At 35.9% G+C, this 10,642-nt stretch overlaps 1 protein-coding gene across 3 annotated transcripts in view; it reads right to left on the reverse strand.

The window, feature by feature from the left end:
• Nucleotides 1–10,642, reverse strand: part of LOC134227910 (limbic system-associated membrane protein-like) — a 517,094-nt gene that overhangs the window by 309,534 nt on the left and 196,918 nt on the right. The window lies entirely within an intron of this gene.

Genomic DNA, 10,642 nt, shown 5'->3' on the forward strand with positions numbered 1-10,642 from the left:
CAGCTCTTCGATCAAGTTAACACTTTTCGTAAGCAATGGAATTTTCTTGGAAAAATATCTGTATCAACTACAACACTTAAGGATATCTTATTGAATCGCCGAGAAGATATTCGCCATATTGATTCGGCACCAAAAAAAAGTATTAGTAAACGAAACAGCGTCCTATATCAGTGTGATAGACACTTTAAAGCTGATTTTCCGTAATTCCGATAATCGAAATCTGCTGAAGGAGGAAAATTCTGAAAATACTCCATGCGTCATTGAGTACAGCTCCTTCAAATCCGGTGAGACTTTTAGGACGAAAGATTATTTCCGAAATTTCCCTAATTGTATTCATCTCAGTATTTATCAGGATGATGTTGAGCTTGGTAATGCTCTTAGCTCTAGAGCATGAATAAATAAAGTCTCAAATTTCAGCTTCAAAATTCAAAACTTTCCAGATAAGTGGAATAGCTCCACAAAGACTGTATTTCCTGTGCTGTATTGCACAGCGGTTGATGTCAAGAAAAACGGATATGCTAGAATTTTGGAGCCTCTAATTACTGAGCTCAAGGCACTGGAGAAAGGAATTGACGTATACTATGGGTCGGAGAAGTTCCTACTAAGCGCAGTGGTAACCGTCTTCTGTGGTGACACATTGGCTGTACATGACATGTTTGGTTTGCTCAGCCCAAGCGCCAATTATTTCTGTAGAATTTGCCAAATCTCCAGGGAAAGGCTCCATGCGGATCCGACTGAAAGTCATAGGACTAAAGTTAAGGAATGGTACACAATCAATCTCTCATTGGTTCAGCAAGGATCAATAACTCCGAAAGAATGTGGGCTAAAATGTTCAGGAACGATTTTGAATAACTTACAGTATTATCATATCACAGACAATTTTGCGTTGGATGGGATGCATGATTTGGCCGAAGGTGTTATACCCCTCACGATTCAGTTAGTTCTATCGCATTATTATAAGCAAAAAGATACAAGAATAACTGCTAAAACCCTAAACAAACGAATCAACACCTTCACTTACGGTTTCAATGATCGATGTAACAAGCCATCCCCTAATTTCACCGAAGAGATGCTCTCACGTCCTACGAAGCACATAATACGGCAGACTTCTTACCAAAACTTTCTCCTATTACGAGTGCTGCCATTTTTGATTCGACAACTAGTTCCTGAAGATTGCGAATATATGAAACTCATTGGTCACCTCATCAATATTACCAGAATAATTATGTCCCCGGTTGTGTCCGAAAATTTGTTATATCAGCTTGAAGAGCATATTGAATTGTTTGAACAAATTTTTTATTCAAAATTCGACCGGAATTTTGAATCGAATCAATAAACTTCACTATTTAAGGCACTATGCTATGTGCATAAAGAAGAGTGGATCAATGAAGCAGTACAACTGCCTTCAATTTGAGCAAACCAATAAGACTGGTAAAAACCAAGCTGCTACTTGTAAGAACTTTAAGAACATTTGCTCGAGTCTAGCAAAAAGGCAGTGCTTCAGGATGATAATTAATATCCTTGAAAATCCTTTTTGTGATAAGTTGAAATACATTTCTGCAAAACTCGTGAATCGTCAAGAATGTCTCAGCAACACATTTCTGGAAGAAGCTATTGAAATCGTCCTGTTACCAAAATCGGTGGTAATTAATGGAATTCAGCTACGCCCAAATTTGATTATTGCGCTGAAAAACCATTCGAATGAGTTATTTCCTTCTTATAGCCTATTCAGATTACGCCATTAATGACATAATAATTGGCGTTTCAGGGTAAATACGCTTTATGATGACATTATTTACGTAATATTCCATACATTTTGCGCTGTCAAAAGATATCCGCTAAAAAGAGTCATAAAGAATTTATTACGAACAATTCTAGACCAACATTTGAAAAGGGCGGAATTCCATTAACATAAAACCGAGAAAATTACTCTCCAAGTTTCGAGCTTGTAAATCAATTCCTTTTTAGTGAATATTCAATAAAAATTGAATTTTTTGCATATTATAGATGAAAACTACCTTTCTCTTCGAAGTGCTGTGCCAAAATATGCAGCTAAGTGTATATTAGCTTCAGAAATGGAAATTACATCCCAAGTAACATTTTGAGTTTTATGATTTGCTACAAGAGTATTTGAATCCTATGACAATAAAACCATGGCCAAGGTATTTGTTTCTTGATCGCTTACACCAAAACCTCTTGAAGAGTAGTATCTGCCTAGTTGGCCCACTCTTGCAATGGTTTCTAAGTGTAAATGTAAGACGGAATTCAAGATCAGAATCTGACAAAACATGAACAAAAACACGGCATCCTAAACCCTTAGAAATCCATTTGCAAACTGTTATAAAAGATAGTTGGCATTATTTAAAACTGTTTCTAATCTACTTAATCTCGATGCCTGCGAAATTCTCTAGATCTAGCTTTATTCAAACATGAAATATTAAAATATGTTCAGTCTCAACAAAATAAATAAAAAATTATGAAACCATAAAATGTCATAATCAATTATACAAATGAAATATTCAAATCAAAATAATTGAATAGCTGCTGTACGGTGCATAATTTTTAGGTGCCGAATCAGATTTATTGTGTAATATAGCGAAAAACATTGATATAACTGATGCGCTCTCAATAAACTCCGATTTTCCAATTATTCTTCAAAAAAATTTTTTTTTGGAAAAACAGAAACAAACTTTTTCTGCTACATTATTATTATTTATGTATTTATTATTGTTCATAGCTAATTCCTTTATATAATACGAGGATTTTAATGCAGTATAAATGCATATTTGGATGTAAAGTCCTTGCTGATGCTAAGAGAAAAAAAATATGGCGATGGCATCTGAAATGATTTTTCGATATCCATTTGTGCAAATGGTTTCGCTTCGATGTAATTAACTATAAAATCATAATGTTTAAATGTGACATAAAAAAGCCTTTTTGCATGCGTAATTGCTTATGTACTATATTGACTAGCTGTTACAAATGCTGATTAGTCATTTTTCAACATATATGATGATAAAATACTATGCTAGTTGACACTTGTGACGGCACTTTATCGGAAACAGTAATGCATAGTACCGTGCTACCGACAAAGAAAATGTGAAACCTCGCTTAAATTTTCAAAAGAACCTAAGTAACATTTTTTTCATGAATTAATATGAATAGCGCAATCAACATGAGAGCTATTGATTGCAGTATTCAAATTAATTCATGAAAAAAATGTTACTTAGGTCCTTTTGAAAAGTTAAGCGAGAAACATTTAAGGTAGCTGTGACGCGCACCATGTTATTTTTTCTATCGTTAGTGTCTATTCAATTACACAGCCACCTCGCGATTTCTGAAACAAAAATTTCGATATCGAGATGATTGATGTAGCTGAAAATGTGTCAGCATGCATATTGTGAGTGAGCACGCAGAATAGTAACATTAAAAGGCTATATTTGTTATAAGAATGAAGTTTTAGCTCTTACTACTCGTTTTCACTTTGCATTTTTTTTAATCAATTAGAAATGCAAAGCTCGTAGCATTCATAAATGCCAATAGATATCATGTGAAGCCAATTGTTTTGAAAGTAACATTTGTAGTTACAAAACAGCTTTAAGAAGTATTTTATAATAACAAATAAAACAAAAATCAAAGAGCTTTATTATTAGTTTTCTGATTGGTTTAATGAAGGCATGGAGTGCCTCAATAAATTCATATTTAAAATTTCATAGTATCCGGAATTTATAACCTGCTTCAAAACGTTTTGAAAACAGCCTATAGAAGGATTCCAATTCATGCATGTTAAATGCTTTCTCTAAACTGAAGAGCATGACCATTGTTGCAATAAAACCGCAATAAATAACACCGAATGCCAAAGAGCTGTACGAATGTTACTTGGGATGCACTACGCCCAAAATCAAAGTCTCACTGGAAATACGCCATGAAATTTAGTCCTGTTATCAACTGCCTGTGTTGTTCCGCCCAACGTTTCACCTAAAAATTGCCTACTTTTAGGTTATTTCTGTACAGCTTGAATTGCGTAGCACGTTTTTCTCAAGAAATAAACCAATTAAAACGAACAGTGGGTAATGTCTGTGACATAACCGCTAAATGGACGTAGGACTTGACTTGCCTTTAAGATACATAATATGTCCAAATTTCTCACATCAACTCGCCGGTGTTGAACTTAATCTAGAATTAAAAAAACACCTAAATAAAGATTAAAAAAAAAAAAATCACATCAACTATTTTGGATCAATAATCGGCGTTGCATACCATTCCTTGGCAAAATCTTCTCATCAAACCGACACAGAAATCAAATCTACCTCGAACAAAAATCATCAAAAAAATTCAGGAAGTATCTGTCCGGTCACGAAATATTAGCCTCGACAGTGGCAACCTTCCCACTGAAGGACTGCCTGAAATAAACCACAAGTTGGCTCAGCAGGGGATGTAGACTGTATCTCAGCCCTTCCACTGAAGGGCCTTCTAATCCGTGCGATAGCGACTGAAGGAGAACATTATTTTTAACTCTTACAGCCTTGAAAAAGGCTGTTTGCTTCGGCTAAGTGCAAAAAGTAAGAAAACGATCTTTTCAAATAACCGCGAATTTCTAGTGATGGTATAAAAAGACTGAATGCTCTGCGAGCGAATGCACTTTTCTTTTATACTACTTAATTTTGAATCTTCTCTGCTTCCCAATTGGTGGGCCAATCAGCTAGTGTCTTGTATCCCGCTTCTTTGTCAGCCAAAGCGTCATCATCATCAACGCGTTCGAGAAAGGCTTCTTCTTTCAACCGTCTAAGACGAATTAAGTACTGTCCATTTAATTCCACCAGTTAATTTTCGTTATCTTTGCAGATACGTATTTCGACCACAACTGTGTGGTCGTCTTCAGTGTCTTGTACTTGACTCGACTTGGTCAGTCGAGTCGAGTCGAGTCAAGTACAAGACACTGAAGACGACCACACAGTTGTGGTCGAAATACGTATCTGCAAAGATAACGAAAATTAACTGGTGGAATTAAATGGACAGTACTTAATTCGTCTTAGACGGTTGAATACATTCCACTAAAAGAGCTATATATATTTTTCTGAAAATGGCTTCTTCTTTTTTACGCTTGTTGCTCGCAGCTGGCGTCTATTTCTTAACGGGACTTTTCGCTTGATACAGGCCAATAAACCGGGCAAGCGAGCTTAGAATTGCAGTTCAGGTGGAAGTAGGGTGTTCTTTTCTGAGACAACATTGTTAGTAGTAGAAGGAAGGAAACACCCGCACATGGGATTTCGGGTGATAAGATTTAGAATTCATAACATGGGACGATCATTCAGTCACGTTCGCTTTGTGTGCGGTCAGTATCAAACAATGTTTTTCTACATATCAATGCCAAAAAATCCAACATTTGATGAAAAATCGATTGATAGTTTATTAATGTTTGAGCTGTTATCGGTGGTTTTTTTTCATCCAAATAAGATTATGTGAAATATTTGGACATCTTATGAATCTTTAAAAGCATGGTCAAGTGTAGTCCTTCGTCCACTTCGCGGTTAAGTCAGAAAAATTATCCACTGTTAGTTTTGACGCTATTTATGAAAATCACGCATAAAACTTTATCTTTAGAATATTGGATTTGGCACCCAAGTACAATTTCAGGGTTGTTACGACTAAGCGGATTTCGCGATTTTCGCGGATTTTGCGGTTTTCGCGGATTCGGCGCGGATTTACGTAACGATTTTAGGACTTTGTGCGGATTTAGTTTTAGGAGTATGTAAACAAATGAAATTCTACACAGATAAAAATATGTTGTGATTTTAAATGTATTTTCATGCACATATTTGGAGCATGCAAATAAACGTAACATTCAATCGATCTCACTATTCTTTTGAATCGAAATAAATTTGAACGGTGCTTGCTTGTAAAATTCAATCAAATTCAATTGAATATCGAATGTTAATTCGTTTGATGGGATAAGCTGCAGTTTTACACGTCGTTGAATTTTCAAAATTATTTGCTGTGTAAGCACGTTTATTTGAAAATTAGTTTTATGTCTATCTAGATGGGCTTTATTCTCGTTAGCAAATGTTTTCGAGAACAAAATTAACGTTTGTAGTTATTTACTAACATCAATTTTCGGATATTAACAAACCTTGTTTAAATTTCATGGTTACACTCTTGAGCATTGATTAAACAAATGTTATGAGGAGAGGGGCGCCACTTGTTGTCATTTTTAAACCATTCTGAAGCATGGCGCATTCAAAACATGTCTGTTGAAGGACATAAACACCCGTCTTTTAAGTGCTTCCGCGGAAAATGTTTTTGAAGTTGATTTTGAAAAAAAAAATTGTTGAAAATTTTTGGAAATGCTTTCCCGGAAGAGTTTTTGCAGATTCCCGAAAAATTCCCGCAAGAATTCACGTTGCGATTTCCTTCGAAGTTTATTTAGCTATGATCACAAGAATTTCTGTGAAAAATACTGAAAATTTAACAACAGATTTTTCGGAAGTTTTTCAGCAGGAAGTCACCAACCAATTTCTGTTAGAATTTCCCAAGCGATTTCTATAGGAATTAATTAGGGGTGTCCACATACAGTTTCCGAAAATTTCCTGCATGTTGTTTTTGAGGAATTCACAAAAATTTATGAAAAATGAAATTCCGCATAAATTTCCGGGGAACCTTTTGCAAGAATGGAGAAATTTCCACAGATGTTCTCGGAGAAACACCCGCAGACAGTTTTGGAGCGACTTCTTCAGAAATTCCAAGAAGGACCATCTAGATGAGTTGTTATATCAACTGCTTTTTCCTTGATCCTATTTTCAATTCTGTACAAACATGTGTTACGTTGAAGTTAAAACATATACTTAAAATCAGTAATATTATAAAAACGAACTCGAAAAAAGACGTTCACTAAATTGTTGTAATGTTCAGCGTAATATTTAACATTGATATTTAACGTATATTTGCTTAGAATTTAGTTTTGGGTCGCGCGGATTTGGCGCAGAATGGATTTTCATGTCGCGCGGAAATGGCGTGGATTTGATTTTAGTCGGCGCGGATTTGGCGATATTTCAGGATCTCCGTAACAACCCTGCAATTTCTATCCCTAAGGGAATTGAAAGCTTTGATATTGATCTCTATCATTGGCTCCGTTTGTTTTTTGGACATGCATGCTGCATCATGTGGCTTTTCTTCAGCCTGTCTCGGCTCATCACCGATGCCGGCCGGTCTCGGCTCGACTCTGCTGCTGCTGCCGGTATCTGCTCAGCATTGCTGCTTTGTCGGGTCTGTAGGGTGGACTGCTGCTGTACTGGCTAGGTTTCGGCTGATGATGGTGGCTTCATTCCCTGCTAAAAGGTGTGAGTGCTGTTCAATCGATGATGCGGTTGCTTCGCTTGTCCCGGTCAGAATGAAAGGAAAAAATCGCGTTGCGCTATTTTATGGCTTCTCGGCAGACCCAGCGCTGCTCATTCGCTGGTGTCTGCACCAATCAGAACGTGGTAATGGAATGATGCAAGAATTATGCGGTACCCATATTTATAGGTTCCCTTGATCTCAATGTTTTTCATTGAAAACAGTTTTACGCCTATTGAAACAAGTTTTTCGGGTCTTATCAAGCATGGACATGAAAGGCATACTTGAAATCTGTCGATTGAGGGGCTTACCGCAGAAATTCGTCCACTGAGACGAACGCTATTAAAGTTTAAAATCTTTCAACACAGCGTAACGCGGTCGATTTGAATATTTTGAAATGACACCCGGTATAGTAAAGAGAGACGTAAGTCCTACGTCAAAACATTAATTTCCAAGCTTTTCATCATAGATTAGGAGAAAAACAGATTTGATTTGGGGCCACGTCTGTATTTTCTATTTTGGGGTACATTTTACGATTGCGAAAAATTGAAAAACATCACGAAATCATGATAGATTTGAACGATTAAGCCGTTTCTCGATCGATTCTCTATTTTCTTGGACCATTCGATCAAGGAAGAGTCAATTCTTCATATCCAATGTATTAAATAAAATATATTGATAATTACTTACTATTGATAATTTTCTAACAGTTTCGCAATGGGTTTCGGTGAATCAACCAAACCTATAAGTGCATCGCCTTGAAGTCAAATTAATGCAACAAGCAACAATAAGTTTAGTTCTAATCCTCTGTTTGCAGCCGTAAACCTTCAGCATTGATTACGGTTGTTGGAAATGGTTGCTATAGAAAATTCAAACGCAACGATACCGAGGGTTAATGCTTAGACTTTGAGAAGAGTAAATATCATTGTACTAAAGACACACAAACTAAAATACAAATAATACTCATTACATACATGGTCAGGGCCGGATTTATGGGGGGGCCGGGGGGGCCGTGGCCCCGGGCCCCCACAAATCTTATGTACCAAAACCAACTTTTTTTGTACATTTTGGGGCCCCCACATACCGTTGGCCCCGGGGCCCCCTTCCGGCTAAATCCGGTCCTGTACATGGTTCTGCATCACCTTTGCGTACAACCGTACATTGGGCTGCACCTTTGAGCTTTTATATCGTTTTACAATCGATTTCACTAATTCAAATTAAACTAATATAAACAGCATATGGTGAATCACTTCTGGGGGTGACTGATTCTTAAAGAACGTCTCTCAAATAATTGGTCTTAAAGCTTGCCTCAACTCGGTATGGCTACTGATCCACTCACTGAAAGGCATTAGTAATGATGCTAATGTTTCATTTTACATGACCTGACTGAAGTAGATTTGCTTCCAAATAGTTGCATGTTACATATGCGCAAAACAGCTATTAATATACATTTTTTAGGTTTCATAACGAAAATGCGCTTCTGTTAGGTTTCCAGTAAGGAACCAAAAAAGAAATTAATAAAATCTATTTAATTATGATTTTTATACATTATTAGGGTTGAGTAGAAACAAACGTGGTACCTAATCACTTCTATGATATTCCAGTGTGCACATTGAACGAAAATTTGAAGGTTCAGAGCTCTCGCAAGAGCCTGCATCTGATTATTTTCGAAAGGCGTATTTCCACTACAAACCTTTCAACAGGCTGATGTACGCGCCGTAACAGCAACAGCTCCAGCAAAAGGTAGGGAATCCTTGTTTCGTATTTCTCATTAAAATATTCATTATTACAGCAAATATAAGTGAAAATGTAATAAATATTGACTCAATATGAAGGATAGAGTAAAACCTACCTTATTCACACAAATTTCGCAAAGCTCCTATGCTTTTGAAAGAATAGCGTAAGAACCAGGTTTGGTGAATATAACCAGGATGGAAATCCGCCATTTTTTAAGTATCTCAAAATAACTGTTACTGATAGAAAATATTATTTTTTTCATTACTATGGGCTAGTTTGCACCATATTCTATGCATTCAAACGAAAAACTGCAATGTTTACATTTTGGCTGTTCCGCCCTTTTCAAATGTTGGTCTAGAATTATTACGAGAGAGCTTTCGTTCTATCTGGGATGCAGGGCGAAATTCAACAAAACAAAACTGACAAGCGTCACGCTCTCTTTGCCAAAGAGAAAATTCTCTCTGTTTTCATTTCGTTTCGTAGTTGACAGTCATGCTCTTTCTGTCGCAGCAGGGTCGAATGCATGTTAGATGGAAATCTTCTGAGCGCTGAAGAATAACTCGGATTGTGATGGTTTTGTGGAAAGCATTTTATATGATGAAAAATAATGATGATAAATATTTATTCTCCACTTATTCAACATGAAATGTTTAAAAAACAGATGCTCTCTAGAATTAACATGAAGTATTTAACTTAAACCTAGATTTAATAGAACAAATCGAATAAATTTTCAAAGTTCAAGGGCCAATGCGGAAGACAATTTAAAACGTAGGAATGGTTGTAAAACGAATATATTTGATGAATAAACATGATTTCATAAATTGTTTCAATTCTGCTCCTTGAATGGCTTAATATACTTTGGATTTCAACATTTTTCACGTGGGACAACTGTACGATTTGAATGGGATGTATATATAAAGTAGAATAACCTTAAATAAAACATGGATTGGTAAAGCATTAATTCATCCAAAATCCAGTTTAAATTATATCACATTCACACGATTCGATTTTGTTAGAAGCTGTATCATTGATTGTCGAGTAGAACGCAATGGTTCAGTTTCCATTTTCGAAAAAAAATTAAATTGCTGAGTTGCCCTTCATACATGGAGATACTGGTGGAAATACATTTTAATTCGAAAATATTTCTTGAAAATTGGTCCAATCGTCCTTTTTTTATTTATTTGTGATAATTCCCAAAAGTATCTAAATTTTTCTATCAAATCTCCGTTCGATCATAGTATAGAATCAAAATACTTTCTAAACTTAAAAATAAATTGAGGAATAGTCTGATTCCCCGAAGAACGGCGCACCTAACTAATTAATGTAGCTTCGCTCATTATCCTTAATGAGAGCTTCAAATATTCTTCGAAAATCCCCTTTCATATTTTTTTTAAAATATTTTTTTCCGTAGAAATTTTGTTCAGAAAAAAATGTTCGATTGTCACCACACAAATGCTTGATTTCGCAAATTAAATTTTAAAACTCTCCTTGAATTCAACCCTGTATTAGCGTGCAAATGAGGAAACATGGAAACGTCAAGATATATTATCTTGCTGCAGTCTGAACACCTCGT

The sequence above is a fragment of the Armigeres subalbatus genome, chromosome 3 (assembly GCF_024139115.2).
Source record: "Armigeres subalbatus isolate Guangzhou_Male chromosome 3, GZ_Asu_2, whole genome shotgun sequence".
NCBI lineage: Eukaryota > Metazoa > Arthropoda > Insecta > Diptera > Culicidae > Armigeres > Armigeres subalbatus.